Below are 16,847 nucleotides of genomic sequence, written 5' to 3' on the forward strand. Positions count from 1 at the left end.
CTTTGAATTTTAAAAATGGAAACTCATTATAGTATTTCCAAGAGTTTAAACCAACCATACTACCACTAACTTGAGAGAACAATACTGTTATATAAAATAAACAAGATGAACTCAGACCCAGGGGGACAAAAGTGGCATGTTCTCATTCTCACTCCTGTGTGGATCTTTATACAGATTTATATAGTAAATATACACAGATTTATATGTTTATGTGTTTATACAGATTCCTGTGGAATTCAAGAACCTAGAAAGGGATCAGGTTTGAGTGGAAAGAGGGATAGGAGGGTAGGAAAGAAAAGAAGGCTGAGAAATAACACAAAGGATTTTTTTCTCTTTCAGAAACAATTTTATATAAATAGGTCCTTTAACAAAGAATGCACGTACAGAGTGTCCAGTTATGAGTATGGGAATCCGCTCTTCTCCATGGAAGCGGGCCCCAGCTTTCTCGCCCAGCACGCCTATGCGGTCAGCTTCTCCAGCAGAGTTTCCACTCCTCTGCTGGTGCTTTTGTTTTTTTCCAACGTTGGAATCAGGCTTTTGAGTCCAGTTTTGACTTTGTTTACAACTTCCTGGTCACAGCTCTGAAGAAGGCTGGAAAGAATAATGGCGCCTCGGTTGATGCTGGCCCAGGACTTGAGGTTCTTCATGCCAACGCGCTCTACAAGGGTCTTTGCAAAACAGCCTTCTCTTCCATTTTCTTTCCTCTTTTTATCTTGCTCTATTAACCATTTGAGAACGAGATGTCCCGCAGGATGCTCAGCAACATGCAGCTCTCCGTCCTTGCCACCAGGATGCAGTTCCACAGCTGCCAAACTGGCGATGGCATCCATGGCAGGCTGAACATCTCCAGTGGCAGATCCTAGGATGTCAGACACCAACACACATGCAGACCTGTCCAGCACCACCTCTTGCGCATGTCCTTGCAGGTGGTTTAGCAGAGCTGGGGAGATGGATTCCAAGAGCTCACGCTGGCAGATGGCGGTGTCTTTCTTACTGTGTGCATTGCCTTCACCCTTCTGCAGAAGTTCGATGATTTCTGGAACCGTGTGGGCGGGATCTCTGGGACTGAGCAAGTACAACAGGACTTTCCTCCCGGATTTGTCATTTACTATGCCGGGCAGGGAACTGATGATTTCTGATATGATTATCTGCTTCACAAGCTTAGTATCATCAATACAATCAAATGCTGCCAGTAAAACCAAATGCGAGTACTGGCCCTTAGCCACTTTTTCCACGTAGGTCTTCACTGTTTTCACAATCACTTTCCTGTCCTTGGGTGTCCCCTGCCACAAGCAGTGCATGGCCACTCTGGCGCCATCGTGTGTGTGGGTCAGGTATACCACTGCTTCCCGGATGGCTTCAATTAATTCTGATCGAAGTTTTGGGGGTGCAAAGGTAAAAAAGCCCAAGAATACTTTATGAACCAGTGAGTGTTTAATCACAGCTTCCTTTTGGGCCATGGGAGTCAGAATCTGCTTCATCTCATCCATAATAAGCTCCAGCTTTCCCAGCTGCACCTCCAGCACCTTGTCCAGAGTTGGGTGATCGGCCGACTTGTAAAACTGAAACGTGTTCCCATAGAGCTCTTCTGTCAGCATGTTCCTCTGTTCCAAAATGGCCTTGTCACTGCACGCATACTCCACGATGGCCGATGCCTCCGAGTGCCGCAGCATCTTCCTCACGTGACCTTTAAAACTTCTGATTATCTCTGCTATCTGAGGTTTACTCCCATACATGAGAAATTTCTTGACGATAGATATTCCTGGAATATTTGGCTTTACTTAGTTCAACCAAGTCACCTTGCAATTCTTCAAAAGCCTGCTTCCTCTGCTCTTCATTCCCATTCTGGATGAAGCACTGGATCACGCGTGTTGAGTTATGTGCAAAGGCAATAGTTTTGGTTTTCCCTTGGATCAGCTTCTGCAGGTCACTCAGTCAGCTTCACTCTCTTTCCCTTGTCACAGTCCTTCCTTCTCAAGCTCTCCCAGATGTGCTTTGTTCGAACCATGATGTCATAGTTGGTCTTACCACTGAGCTGCCTGCTCTGCTTCAACTCCTTCTTCTTGAAGTCATCCCATTTGGGGTTCTTGGCTGCTGATTCATTGCTTTTACCATCTGGCTGGAATTTCCTCTTCTTGTTGAATTTATTTAGCTTCTGGGATTTGTCCTTCGGTCCTTTGCCCCCCTGTGGCTTGTTCTTGAACTGCCTTACACCCTTTCTGCCAGATTTGGTGGCGCCTTTCTCAAAGTTCTTAGATGTGACTTTAGGCCCACCTTCCTTACCAGCTTTCCTCGGGATGGTTTTTGAAGAAGCGGAATCACTGTTTTTATGAAATCTATTCTTTCCTTGTGCTGTCTTTGGCCTTTGCCCAATGAATTTTTTCTTCTCTTTGACTTCCATCATATCAAGTCGTACACGTGGGGCAGAAGCTCGCAGTCAGCCCCACAAAGGATTTTTTTAAAAAAACCACATGGAAACCCTATAATTTTTAAAGTTTCCTTTACATGATATATATACATAAATGTATATACATATGAATATATATTTATATAAAGGAGTTTAACTGGTGTTACCCTCTACGAGGTGTGATGCTCTTTCCAGAAGACTAGGTTGTCAAATAAAGATTCCAGTGTCAGGTACAGGGTACTTCCCTTGAGCTGTTAAACAGAGAAGCCCCAAACATATGGGATATTGCCATTGCTTTGACTGCTCATCAGAAATTGATGGTAAGACCCCCACTGCTGAAGACAGCACAGACCCGGGTCATAGTTCACAGGGAGGTCAAATTGGCACTGACCAGAAAGCTTCCTTCTTGCTGACTAGTTTTTCTTACTGGAGAGTGTGATGCAGGCTGCTGTAGGGGAAAGTTATCAATGGCCTTACTCAGCTGTGAACTCTATGAGTTACAATAATGACCACCGTGGCAAGATAGGTCATGCAATAGAAGTACAGCTGTCATGAGGGGAAGTCACTGCTGTCTGCTTGGATTTAATCCCTGATCCATAGGAAGAAACATGTGCCTGGTACAGTAAATCTGGCCAAGAACCTACAGTTGGTGAGCTTACACACTCACAGGTGAGCCTACTGCATTTACCCCACTAAATGCACATAGTGTCAAACCACCTTCTCAACTCCTAGCTGGACTAGTGGACTGGTGCAGCTCTGACCTCACCAGAGAGGTTTCTTTCTGCAGTAGACAGTGGGTATCACAGACGCTCACAACTGGTCGAAGTGCCGAGAATGTGTGAGTGGAACACTCAGCCACAATGGGACATCTGTACCACACCACCTCCACAAGGTTCACAGACTACTGAGGAAGAGGGAGGTGGGAAGATTGGAAGCACCAGAGAGCAGGGAGGATGGGGTCTTCTGGGCACGACAGGCCTTGGTATTCATGAGCCCACAACAGCGGTGGTTGCCTGAACAAAATCAAGTAGGCCAAAGTTCTGTAATGGACTGGAAGGGGTGCATGCTGCTCCACCCCTGAGGAGCAATGGACAGGCTTCTGGGATTAGGAGAGTGAGTTTTCCTCAAGGGTGCAGACTAGGTAGGCTTGTGCAAACTCCTGGTAGGCTGACCGTGTCCTTCTGAACAGCCCCAGTATGTATGTGTACACACACATACACACACACACACACACACACACACACACACACACACATACACAAGTGTATGGATAGTTACAAAGCAGAGCCAGCAGGTTATTTAAAAGGTTGTTGTGGTAGGAAGGTGGGGTGGACCTGGGAGGAGGTCGGTGGGAAGGTAGGGGCCCAAATGCCCACAGCACGTTGCCTGAAACTCTCATTAAAGGCACATTTCAAAGGATGACTGTGTGTTTGTGGGGCGTCTCCAGAAATGAAGGCAAAATGGGTGACCCCTGAAAGCGTGAAGATTAAATCAAGCAACCCAGACTCACAGAGACAAAGTATCATGTCATCTCATATGTGGATCCTGGCTTATAATATACGTGTACACTTAAGTGAGAGACGACACACTTCTGAAACTAGAAAGACCACAGATACAAAGTTGAGCAGTGGAGGGTGGGCACCAGGGCACACAGGACAGGAAAGTGTCAAGGGGGCTATGGAGTACAGGAGAGTGCATGAGGGGCTGGAGGGCTGAGAAGAAGGGGTGAAAATCAACAGTTTTATCTGAAATACCATAATAAGATGGCGTGTGCTAATTCATATCTTTTCAATAAGAAATAAAGACAGGGATAATTTCCAATCATGCTTTAAATTGTATTCAAGTTTATGTATACACTCATAGTAGTTACAGTACAAAATATGCTTTAAAGTGACAGTTTTTAAAGTTCAGCAGAACCATTACCTCCAGCAAGCACAGTCCGGAGGTCCAGTGGGGTTCGCTCTCCAAGCAAGACCTGCGGAGATGTGGAATTCACACTCGTGCTTTCTATCTGGATTCCGTATCTTTAAGTCCTTGTGTTCAGTTACAGGGCAAAATTGCAAAAGAAACAGGTGGGGAAAATGCTTACTGGCCACAGAGGAAGCTTTCTTTTGCCTTTTCAACTTTTCAGAACACAGAGAGCAAGCAGTATTAACACGGGGAACTACAGACTGCAAGGTTCTGCGTGAAAGGTACCTGGGGCGAGTGTGTCTTAGCATCATGACTTAGCACAACATTCACTGAGCTGCTTCTGTCGCCAGATGAAGGGCAAAGGAGATCACACACGGTAAACTAGATTTACCGTGACTAGACACCAAAGTCAACTATCCTAGCAGAAGGACAACTTCTAATTGTAAACAAAAGAAACAATTGTAAGCCACAAAGAACTATGGAACAAGATAAAAAAAAGCTTAACAGGAACATGGAGAGTGGAGCACAAATTAAATTTTGGAGCACTTTTAATATGGTCAAATGTAGATGATTTACAGTGCTGAACCCAAGCCCTCATGTGTACTGGGCAAATGCTTCACCTCTAAGCTACCCCTGCAACCTCAAGGATTACTTTAAATTGTTTGGCTCTTTAATTTTGTGATGCTTCATAAACCAAACTCATCCTCATTGCTATAAACCAACTACTGTCTTGTTGCCACTTAAGCAGATTAATTGCAACTCTATCAATTAACAAGAATCCTTTCTTACAGTGTGTAGTTAAAAGCCTATCATAGCTTGCTCATTTGAATCTAGGCTTATCCATTTATTCGTTCAGTCCCTGTTGGGGTATTTGTCTCTGTGCCCAGTTCCTCATGTTAGAGGTGGTACTCACCGCATAGGGCTGGGGGAATAATATATGGAGCACCTAGAGGAGGTCCTGCCTGCTTCGGTGCTGACAACTTCCAGTAAATACAGACAGCACTAACTTCACACTAGTGGTTGACAACACCATGTGACCAAAAAATGTGTACTGAAGTCAACTTACCACAAAGGGAAACGGACAAGAAAGTATCACTAGTTCAAACACACAGGAACACTGCGACCTTGCTGAGCCGCTGAAGACATTCTGATTTCGTTGACAAGTAGACCAGTTAGAAAAGCAAGAAATGCATGAGAGCGAGAAAGAAAAGCAGCAGGCCGTTCTAGACCAGTAGTCATTTCTCTGCATCCTATGGGTTCTCTTAGGCTATTTCAAGGGCCAGCTGGAGTTCTAGCCACAGGTGAGAGAGCCAGTCTGCAGCAGGAGTCACACAAGCTTCCTGTAGATGTTCTTGTAAACATCTCTTCAACATCTCCTAAAAATCAAATAGTTACAGCCGCCCCTCAACCCTCTCCAGGGCAGACAAACCCCCAACCCTGCTTGCTAGGGTAAGTGTATTTTCTCCATGAAACTCTCGGTGATGTCCTCTTTTTCAGGACACCCTTTGTACCCACTTTCCCCTTAAAAATCCCACAGCCTTGGCTACTTACCTCCCTTTCCCTGATCTACAGTCTGTGATTTGCTTACAATCATGCACATAAGTCATGTGACTCCATTCCTCTTGTGCTTTGTAGCAGCTGGGCATGAACATCATCAACGCACTGTGCCAAGACGCAGGCAAAGGCTGTAAACCATTCTTCAAAATTAAACAGATCCAGGTTCGACCCTCAGGCCCGTGGCCTGCCGGTCCTATGACCTCAAGCTGCTTAACTCCAGCCTCGGTTCCTTCATCTATAAACTAAAGATTTCCAGCCAGGCCTGGGGGCACAGGTCTATAACCTGTGCTACTCTGAAGGCTGAGGCAGGAGAATCACAAGCTTAAGGTCCACTGAGCTAGAGTGCACGGCCAGTCTGAGCAACTGGGCAACACCCGGTTTTAAGATAAAACAAAAAAAGTGCTGGGGGCATAGCTCAGTGGTAGAGCCTTCCTAAGAGAGGTCCTGCGTTCAATCTCATTGTGGCACAAATGAAACAAAGGAAGCACCTCGAGAGATTTCTGCTCATGGGGTGGTACTAGGACCTATGTATAAGGTCAGGCACGTGAGGGCCAAGTGTGGCAGCCAGAACGGTTTCTACACGGTAAACATGACACCCTGTACTGCGGAAGGACCACTTTCTGAACAAGCCTTCAACTGGGTTCAGACTGGCTTACACACAGGAGAGGGACATAGATGGAAGCCCAGCACTGGCACAGAGCATATCATCACAAAATAAATATCTTAGAACAGTATTTCCTAGGTACCAAATCCACATTTGAGGGAAAAATAAATAAATAGATAGATAGTTTGAGATGGATAGGACGTTAGCTATCTGCGATGCACGGTTTTGGAAGGGAAGCGGGAATGGAACTCGGGCTTTCTACATGCCAGACAAGGGCTCTGCCGCTGTTTTCCATGGATGTCACTTCTCTTCAGAGCAGCATGCCAACTGTGAATACAATCAAAATCTCAGTTGAGACTTTAGAAGGAAAAATCAAGCTTGATAAAAAACTTAGCTGGGTGGTGGTGGCGCACACCTTTAATCCCAGCACTCCAGAGGCAGAGGCAGGTGGATCTCTGTGAATTCGAGGTCAACCTGGTCTACAGAGTGAGTTCCAGGGGAGCCAGAGCTATTTCACAGAGAAACCCTGTCTTGAAAAACCAAAATCAAACAAACAAACAAAAAAAAAACCTAACAAACAAAAAGAAAACAAAAAGCTTAAACAGCAAATGTCCCAGATGCTGACCATTAATGGTGAGCACCTGTAACCCAGGCTTCAGGGGCAGAGCCAGGAAAACATGACTTTGAGTGACATAGCAAACCATAAAGTGAACAATGAGAACATCCAGCAAGGTCCCACTCCTCCCACAGCTGTGACATGTGGTCCCGGTTCCAGTAAAGAGCTTCCCACTCGTGCTCAGGCAAAAACACACTCGACTCAGTAAATGACACAAAAGGGAGAAATGACAGGAGTGGGACTGGGGCGGGAGAGATGGCTCAGTGGTTAAGAGCACTGGCTGCTCTTCTAGAGGACACAGGTTCAGCGGCCAGCACCCACATGGAAGCTCACAACTGTCTGTAATTCCAGTTCCGGGGGATCCAGTGCCCCTTTGTGGGCTCCTACAGCACCAGGTATGCATGTGGTGCATGGACATAACATGCAGGCAAACCCCCATGCACACGTAGTTAACGAGGGGCTTGATGGGAAACAGGGCTTCCATAGGAGAGGAGGCAGAGGAGAAAGGAGGGTGGGGTGAAAACAGCTAAAGTTCACAAATGAGCGGAACTGTCAGTGAAAATTAACACACGAATCGATGTGTCCTAGAACAGACACCTCACACAAAAGCAAAGAGAATGAGCAAAAGACAGGGCTCTTCCTGAGCTGTTTCCAGTACACGGTTTTCTTAATACAACCACCGTGCACATCAGGTTCACCTTCAGCTGAAAGGGCTGAGGCCTGGGTTAGAAAAGATCACGCAGTGTGAAGACACGGTTCTGAACCCAGCTGACTCCAGACATCTCACAGCAATTAAAAAAAAAATCTCAGTACCCATTAACAGAGATCCTATGAGAAACCAAGGAAAAACTGCCAGGTGACTTGGTGTTCAAGAAGGCAAAGGCTGCTGCATGCAATTACACGAATGCACACAGCTAAGATGTGTGGGCACGCGTATTTAAAAGCTCCACTCCGGTAACTACTGATTTCCAGCTGAGAATTGGAATTACAAAGAATCTGAGGAAATGGATGCTGCTACACACCGGTAGTGATGTGCAGGGCAATGGCGGGAGACAGTCTAATTTTAAAACGAACTTTACACGCCATTTAGCAAATTCTTTTGAGAATCAATCGCAAAGAAGCATTAAACATAGACACAAGAGACAGCAAACCAGGAGAAGAAAGCCCCAGGCTGAGAGCCAGAAGCAGTTTTACTGTGTTAATACAACAGCCCAGCAGATAAGTCTCCAGCTGGACAGAGCCCTTTAACCTGCTCTGATCCCTTACCCCCAGCCACAGCAATCTAGAGGGATAGGTATTTTGGACTGGTTTTTCGAGCTTGCTTAATAGAGTTTGCCCAGTTCCCCCATAGGCAGAATTTTTCACCCAAGCAGCAGAATTTACAAGCCATTTATAGTGCAGGAAGGAAGAGGCACAGTGAGATATCTCAGGAATGTTAGCCTGTTGCTTCCGGAGGCCCTTCTGCTCCATTCCCCGGCTTTGATGCTAGATCCCTTTTCGGGTCACAACACATCGTCTTGGCTTATAGGCTTTTATTCCCATCTTATCATAAGTGTCAGTTTTTTATCTCAATTGTGCCTTCTACTATGAGCACAGATGTTTTTAGCCAAGGAAACTAGAGGGCAGAATCAAGCAACCAACCAGGATCAAAAGGCACAGCACCTAAGAGGCTTTTGAATTCCCCCAAGCACCAAAACCATCTTCCGATAAATCCCAGGGATCCCAATGTCTTTCAAATTTGGACTGGGGACGAGCAAGCTTTGTCACCCCATCTGCGATGCCCTCTACAATCTCTGCTGTTCTGCGTAGGCTGAACTTTCCACAGACGCAAGTCCAAGTGGTTTTGACAAACTGCACTATATATCTTGTCTTGTTGATTAGCTAGCAACTCAAGAGCAGGGTTAAGTTGTATTAATCATAAATCTAAAGACAGTGTGTGACCTAATGTTGCAGTTTAACATACAGAGACAGTGTGCTAGCTCCGGGACCTATCTACTATCCTAGTGACTGGACCGGAGAATATTGAGTCATAAAAACTGGTCACTAGTTTTTACAGCTAGTTTTTTCTTTCCCTGAATATCCAGCCCTTGCACACGCATCCTCTGTCTGTTCTCTGTTCCAGAGGGAGTAGGAAGGAGAAAGGCCATGTGGCACCATCGTTACGCAGAGGTCTGGCTAATTTGGTGGAGTTCATGCTATTTTCCCAAAGAGCCAACACACTCCACATCATCCCGTCCCTGTCAGGCGAGAACGGTGTGACAGTGGATAGGAGTTGGGTTCATAGCAGTGAGGAGATACTCACCAGAGTTCTTTGGGTGGTAGCATCCTAAAGCCTCTGGCCCAAACATGCCAAGATTTCCACAGGTGAAGTGATAGTTTCCCCAGTGATTTAAGTTTTGAGGAGCCAGACCCCTGTATTTAGGTGGGGTATCTGATCTCATTATAGTATACCCTCACAGGAAAAAAAAGGCTGCATGGGCAGAGGCTCAGTGCAAGACATTAACCCTTCAACCTACAAGAAAGTCCTTGAGTTCAAACTGACTATGTATATTTCAAACAGAGGACCTTTCTCTATTCTGGGCTTCCTGGTTCAAAGACAGTAAAGTCAAAATGCTATTCAGGCCGACTCACAGCAAGGTGTGGCTACATCCACCTGGAGGCACCCCAACTACTCAACTGAAGATATGTCATTACTCTGTTGTCCTCAGTTTCTTTGGGGAACCGGGCGCCCCCGAGAATTTTATAGCTAGCTTGTTCTAGACCCAGCACAAATTAGGGTTGTTTATATGGGAATTATTTTATTGACTGTATGACGGTCCTTGTTGGAGGCTGCCACATAAGCCGCTGTAATGGACTGAGCTTGTCTTACGATTCCATATACATCAAGAGAGATTGTCTTTGATGCAGAGGGTCAGAGGCTGTGTTTTTGTAAAAGGGTTTTGTCCCATCTTTGAATTTCTAACCACTCACAAAAGGGGGCAGGTACTGGGGGTTAAAACAGGTACACTGGTCTTCAGAGTCAAGTTCTTGAGGTATTTTCCTGAGATTCAAGATGGGTGTGACAGAACAGAATCTAGGTAACCCCATGCAAGAATCACAGAATGGTTCAGAGACTGTGACAGAGAGCCAAGTTACCAGAACCAGATTGACAGCCATGCATCTTGTGCAAGAGGTAAGAGATGGCTAACAGGAGCCTCTGGCCACCAGTCTGCTGGGGCAGCCACCTGTAGCTAAGGCCCAAAGCAGGAGGATTGCAAAAGGTAAGAGATGGCTAACAGGAGCCTCTGGCAACCAGTCCGCTGGGGCAGCCACCTGTAGCTAACACCCAAAGCAGGAGGATTGCAAGAGCTAAGAGCGAGGTATTGGTAATGCATTCACGAGCCAGTAGGAAGAGCAGCAGCTTTTGTTCCACCGATGGCTGATTCCCCAAGGTTCCAGCATGAGTGGGTCAGTCAGCTTGCTGGAGCTGGGCTGCTGCTGTTCTCTGGTCTAGTTGTGTCTCTTGATCTCTTCAAGTCCTTTCGTGGTGCAGCTAGATTCTTTTGGATGGTCAGCTTGCACGGCGTCGCTGGATCAAGAGCACATTCCCAGCTATGGGAGGCTGGATTCTCTTGGCTGTGATGAATCCCGGGAGTCTCGCTGGCCGCCTTTACTGCAGTGGGAGTGGATAAAGTAACAGTGAGTTGACTTTTCCACAAAGGCTCCAGGGCCTGGGCATTCCATTCTTCTATGCAGACTGAATCTCCTGGCTTAAAGGAGTGTATGTTTGGAGTTAGGCTTCCTGGCTTTGTGAGGAATGGGAGCAGGGCTGAGCGTAGCCCCTGCATCTACTGTCTTAAAGTGCTATTGCCCGATCCTTTTACATTCCCCTGTATTCCTCTGACAAGAAGATGCCCACAAAGGATTTCATAAACAGAAAACCCTGTCTGTTTGGTAGTGGATCTGATTCTTAACAAAGCAACTGTCAACAATTGGTCCCAATGTTTAGTGAGCCTTTTACCGGTTTGCTTATTTGTAATTTTACTGTTCACATACCCCACCTCTCAAGAGCTCTACGGATGGTAGGATTTGTGTAGCTTCCTGGTGATTTTTAACCCCCTAGCTACCAATTGTACTTCCTCTGCTGCAAATGCTGGTCTAATGTCTGACCCTAGAGCAATAGGAATCCCATGCCCAGAAATTACTTCTCTTAGAAGCCATATTACTTCAGATGCCCTTCCCATAAGCATAAAAAAGACTTCTTTCTAACCAACCTGACGATGCACATACGAAGACAAACAAGCATTTGCTGCCCCTAGCTTGGGGGAGCTCTGTAAAGTCAACAACCACAGTCTCAAATAGGGTTCCTCCAACAGGTTATTCCAGGCATGCGTGTTCACAAGTTCGTCAAGCCACATGGGGAAACAGGAATATAAGTATCAACCTGACATACTTTCCAGAGACGTCCAGCTGACATGATGTCCCATACAGAGGCAATGGCTTCAGCAATGGTGATCCTCATCTTTGAAATTTCCACCACCCCACGGGAGTGCCCATTTTCAGTCTTAAGCCAAGCCATTTCCCTGGCTGGCTGGGTAATAATAGGACTGTAGCACCTGCCAGCCCTGCCCTTCCGGTAGTTTCACCTCTTGATCCTCTCTGCACTTCCCTTCTGATGTCCCCAGCACTGCACAGCAGCCATCTGCTTAGGGGCTACACATCCTCTAAGAGTTCTGATTTCTTTGCTGTGTTTTATACCTTTCCTTCCTGAGTTGATCAACCCCTGTCTTTATATACAGCCCTGAGCACAAGCAACAGGGTGCAGCACCCGAACCTGTACATCTGCTCCCGTTCATCCCACCGCCACCTGCGGCACTCTTATGGAAGCTGAGGTCTACCTTTTGTGTTGGTCCCCTTGGGCAGACTCTTTGCCTCCGTGGAAGAATTGAGGGTCATCAGAGTACCCTTCTCCTTCTATAAAATTATTGCCATCAATAAGACAGGCTACATCAGGATCTTTAGGTATGTCTGTAAGATCTGGCCTGCCAGAAAATACCTCATCACGGCATCAACGGGGTCATGATGTGGCTAACCTGGCCCAACAGGCAATGCTGCAGGGTTTAGATTTTGAACCACTTGTAGGCAAATGCATGGGCTTCACACAGCATTCCCTGCTATCTGGCCATCCTAGCATTTGTGAGTCAGTATAAGAGCACTGCCTGCTCTTCCAAAGGTCCTGAGTTCAATTCCCAGCAACCATCTGCAATGAGATCTGCTGCCCTCTTGAGGAAGAAACCCGGTCAGTTGTCCTCATCAACTTAGACCATGAAACCCAATATGGAAAAGAAATGGAGCCAAGAGTTAAATCCTCACAATTTGTCTGCCTTACCAAGAGTGCTGTGGCATGGATGCACATAGGCAGGGCGGCCGGCACAAAGTCACAGCCCCAACAGTCTATGAAGATAAGCTATGGGGGAAGGCAGAGACCCCACATCTGACAGCATGTTTACACACAAGAAACCAGAAGCCTGATTTCTTCTAAAGCTTTTTATTGGCCTTTTTCTCCACAGCAAGGCTTTCTCCCTGCTCTGCCCCTTTATAAAGCTGTTGACGTGTCCCCCACCCCCCTGCCAGAACAGAGAAATTTGGTAACCCTGACAAATCTCTCCAAGAAACCTCTGACACGGGGGTCTGCAGAACTGAACAGAGCGAATGGCCTGTTTTCTCTGAGGACCAAGCTGGAGTTGCCCTTGTGACTAGAACCTGAGATATTTAACCTTTTCTTGTCAGATTTGTGTGTTTGTGTGTATGGCATGGGGGTTGTTTTGTGACAGTCTCTCTATGTAGCTCTAGCTGGCCTGGAACTTGCTATGTAAACCAGAAATCCTCAGACTCAATTTGGTCTGCCTGCCTCTGCCTCCCAAGTCCTGGGATTGAAGGTCAGAAAACCTGGCTAGATAGGGGCTTCTTATTAGCGCTAATACTCAGTTTTCCATAGCAGGATAGAGCGTGCTGTTTCTCCAGCCTTTGGTGGCTCCGGCCAGCAGTAAATCATCTACATATTGGAGCAGTCTACAGTTACACTGGTCAATGAGCACAGTGCCAAAAATGGTAAGGGAATTTTAAAATCTGGGGCAATCTGGTCCAAGTTAATTGACTTTTGTCACTGTTTTCAGCAATTTCCCATTGAAAGGCAAAAATAGGCTGTTGGGATGGGGGGTGTGAATCCAGAAGCTGATTCTTTCCATCTAAAGTGAACAGCCTCAGCAGGATCAGACACTCAAGGACGATGTACGGGCTGGGGACAGTTGGATGAAATGTTACTGTGATCCACTGCCCCTAAGTCCTGTGATCATCAGTCCTGTGTTTCTGGCCTGGCAGGAGAGGTGTCCCCCAACCTCTTTGACAGGACTAAAGGATTCTGTATTTTAGGAGTTTTTCTAGACATTTTAAAGCCCAACTTATGCTTCTTTGAGAGGAATATTGCCTCTGACGAGAGGGCTATCCCTGGTCTTAACTGGAGGAATATTTCAGGGGAGCCCTAGTGAGCTGACCCCAGTCCATAACCCAAGAAATGTGAGAGGGAGCTCAGGTGACTGTTGTGGCTTCTCAGCCAGGCCAAAGAGTCATCATTCCTTCCCTCAGTGGACAGTAGGAGTCAACACTTTTGTTTCAGGTCTTCCCGGAGTTTAAGTTTCCTGGTCCTGGGGAATTAAATAAAGGTTATTTGAGCTTGCAGCTTTCCCAGGTAGACCCAGCAGGGGCACTGTACAATCAGGATGATACAGAAAGTAACAGATAACTTCATGGTTTCCTAGACGCCCAACAGCCAGTCATGGGGCCATGGTCACTAACAAATAGGTGGTCGCAGCATCCATATAAGGTCAACTGTCCAGCTCCAGAAGTTGACTGTATTCAGGCCCAATGGAATAGACCTAGTCTACTCTTCCTCAGTTTTCTCTATCAGCTAAGCCTATAATCTCATTTTCCTGGGTCCTCTGACTTTCAGAGTCTAGGCTGCTACCATCCAGGCTCTCCTTGCCTGGGACCTGAGCAGGCATTCTCTGCTTTGCATGGGTATTCATTTTTCCAATAGTTTTTCTATGGCAATATGCACTGGCTGAACCGATTCCACCTCCGATCAAGGTGGTCCTGCCATCCTCCCTATTGGCCTCAGTTCCAGTTTGGTGAACACTGCCCCACGCGTGCCCTGAATGTTCTACCAGGGCAACAACAGCACATTTACTTTTCTTTTTAACCTTTGATCGGTCTCACATTTGGCTTCCTAGTCTCAGAAACTTTCTAAGGCACCCATTCAAAACCTCCCCAAGTTTCTGCAACTTGCATCTGATGTCTCTAAGCCTTGCCAACCCAGGTTGCATTGACTTTGTTATCCTTCCAAGAAAGCAACTTTCTTAGCTGCTATTAAGTCAAATGGAGTGTGGGGTGCTTCAGAAGCTCTCCACAGGTCCCCAAAGCACTTCTCAGATCCCCCCCCCCATGTTTATTGCCTTTCTACCTCTTGTTTCAGATTAAAAGCATCTCCAGTGTATCACCTGACCTCTCCAATCCCACCCCACCCCCATCAATGGGGTCCCAATGGGACCTCCTGAGGAAGCAGGCCTTGGATGTCATCATTTGGGGCTAAGCATGCTTAGGAGTAGTGGTAAGCAACCTGTCCATGTGTTACCAACTTGGGTTTGGATAAGAGATGCACTGAGTCAAGGCTGGGCCTTTTTTGTGAGGGGTGTGATTTTTCCAGTTTAAGAAGTCAGTGGCAGAAAGGTTGGTACACTGTCTCCTAGGACCTGTTCTTATTTGTTCAAATCTCTCAGAATGGTACCTGCAGAGCATCCAGGGCATCTATCATGTCCAATGGGCTGGGATTTGGCTTTCTCTACTCTTTCCCACTGGCGTGTAGGAAGTTATATCCAGTGGTTCCAGGGGTCTCGGAAGGAATGGTTGTTCCCAAGGAGGGGAGTTAGAAATGATGGTTCTGCTGAAGAGTGCTCGTGATGATGCTGGCACTGGCAGGGCTGGAGTATCAGGGCTCCATTCCCCCAGGTGGGGATGGCATCGGTGATGGCAGTGAGAGGGGTACAACTGTATATATGGTAGAAGGACTTCTCCTGGCTCCTCAGCTCAAAGAGGTTTCATGGCAGGCTTATGCTCTGATCTATATTAAGAAGACTATTATCCTACCACCGTGTTTTACAGTTCTTTTCCAAGCAGGCTTTTAGGCAGCACATACTGAGAGGGCAGTGTCCTGTGGCCGGGGTGCTCTCAATCTCCTGTCTTAAACACCTTACTATCTCTTTATCATGGGGCTGTCCCACCTCCAAATTCAGCCAGTATGTTTCACAAAAAGCCCAAATTTTTGGGAGTTTCGCATTCACTGCAAACCCTGAATACCCCTTTTGGAAATTGTTTGTAATACAATCTACAGGTGTAGGCTTACTGTTGGCCACCCAGTAGACGACACTCAGCTCTTTCTCAGTTCTTCAAATATACAGGATTCTCCACCCTTTGTCCACAGTTAGAATACACTCACTCCACTCCCACCCCTTGCCTGATATTCAGTCACTGCAGAGCTGTTGTCCTGTTGTTTGTAACCAGGTTACACAGACAGCTCTAGGACTCTTAGACAACTGTTCTCTCCCACTCAATGGAGTGAGCTAACTAGAACCAAAACCATACGAACTGAGTTCTTACCAATCTGATGAGATCTGACCTGGTTCATGGGTCTGGATTCAGCTGCACATTCAGCTTTGTCCCAGTTCCCCAGAAAAGTCAATCAAGATCTTACAGATTAAATGGCCCATTGGTGCCAGACAAGTAGCCACTCCCGAAGCCCTGAAAACACAGCCCCCACACACCGGGGAAGAGGGGGAGAAGGAAAAAAAGAAGTGAAACCACTTCCTGGTCAATTCATCAGAAATGCCACAGGAAACCAAGGGATGAAAACCCCAAGCTGAGAGCCACAAGTAGTTTTACTTGTATGCATACAACAGCCCAGCAGACAACAGTCTACAGGCTGAAGGCCATCCAGCTGAACAGAGAGAGCCTTTAACCTGCTCTGATCCCTTATCCACAGCCAGAGCAACTCAGAGGGATAGGTATTTTGATTGGCTATACTGTGCTTGTTTAATAGAGACTGCTCAACTGCCGCATAAGCAAGCAGCAGAATTAACCACAAGCCATTTGTAGTGCAGGGGCAAGGAATCTAGCGACAGAGGATAGTGAGATACCGCAAAGCGCTGACCAGCTGCAGGCATTTCCTGTTAACTTCTTGGGGCCTCCTACCATGCCATGTGCAAGGATACTCACCACAACTACAGAACTGAACCCAACTGACCAACAACAGAGAATAGCCATTGGGGTAGGGAGAGGGAAAGTGTACAAACGGCAATCTCCGTCAACTGACATGGGAAGAGGGGGTTAATATACCACAAAGGGGAGGAAATCAAAGTCATAAGATAGTTTTGTTGTTAGCAACCTGCTTGTTGAAAAGAAGCTAAGAGAAAATAAAATGAGAATACCGCAGGAAAAAAAAAAGCAGAATGATCACTCATACACACTGAAAGGGTATTTGTAGAACAGTGTGGCAAGACAGACCCAAGCAATTAAAGAGCACACTTGGTCAGGTAAGACTGAGGCTGACTGAAGGAGCCTTAGCTTTTTACTCCCATGTCCACCTGCCTAATTATGACGTGTAATGATATTTTTTAGAAGACAACACCAAACAAAGAACCTACTATCCTCCTTTTCCCTCT

General features: G+C 46.5%; 1 pseudogene; it reads right to left on the reverse strand.

Annotated features, from left to right (window-relative positions):
• Positions 1 to 336: 336 nt before the first annotated feature.
• On the reverse strand, positions 337 to 2,404 carry LOC142835985 (pumilio homolog 3 pseudogene; annotated as a pseudogene).
• Between the last annotated feature and the right edge of the window lie 14,443 nt (positions 2,405 to 16,847).

Source organism: Microtus pennsylvanicus, chromosome 15 (assembly GCF_037038515.1).
Source record: "Microtus pennsylvanicus isolate mMicPen1 chromosome 15, mMicPen1.hap1, whole genome shotgun sequence".
In the NCBI taxonomy this organism is placed as follows: domain Eukaryota; kingdom Metazoa; phylum Chordata; class Mammalia; order Rodentia; family Cricetidae; genus Microtus; species Microtus pennsylvanicus.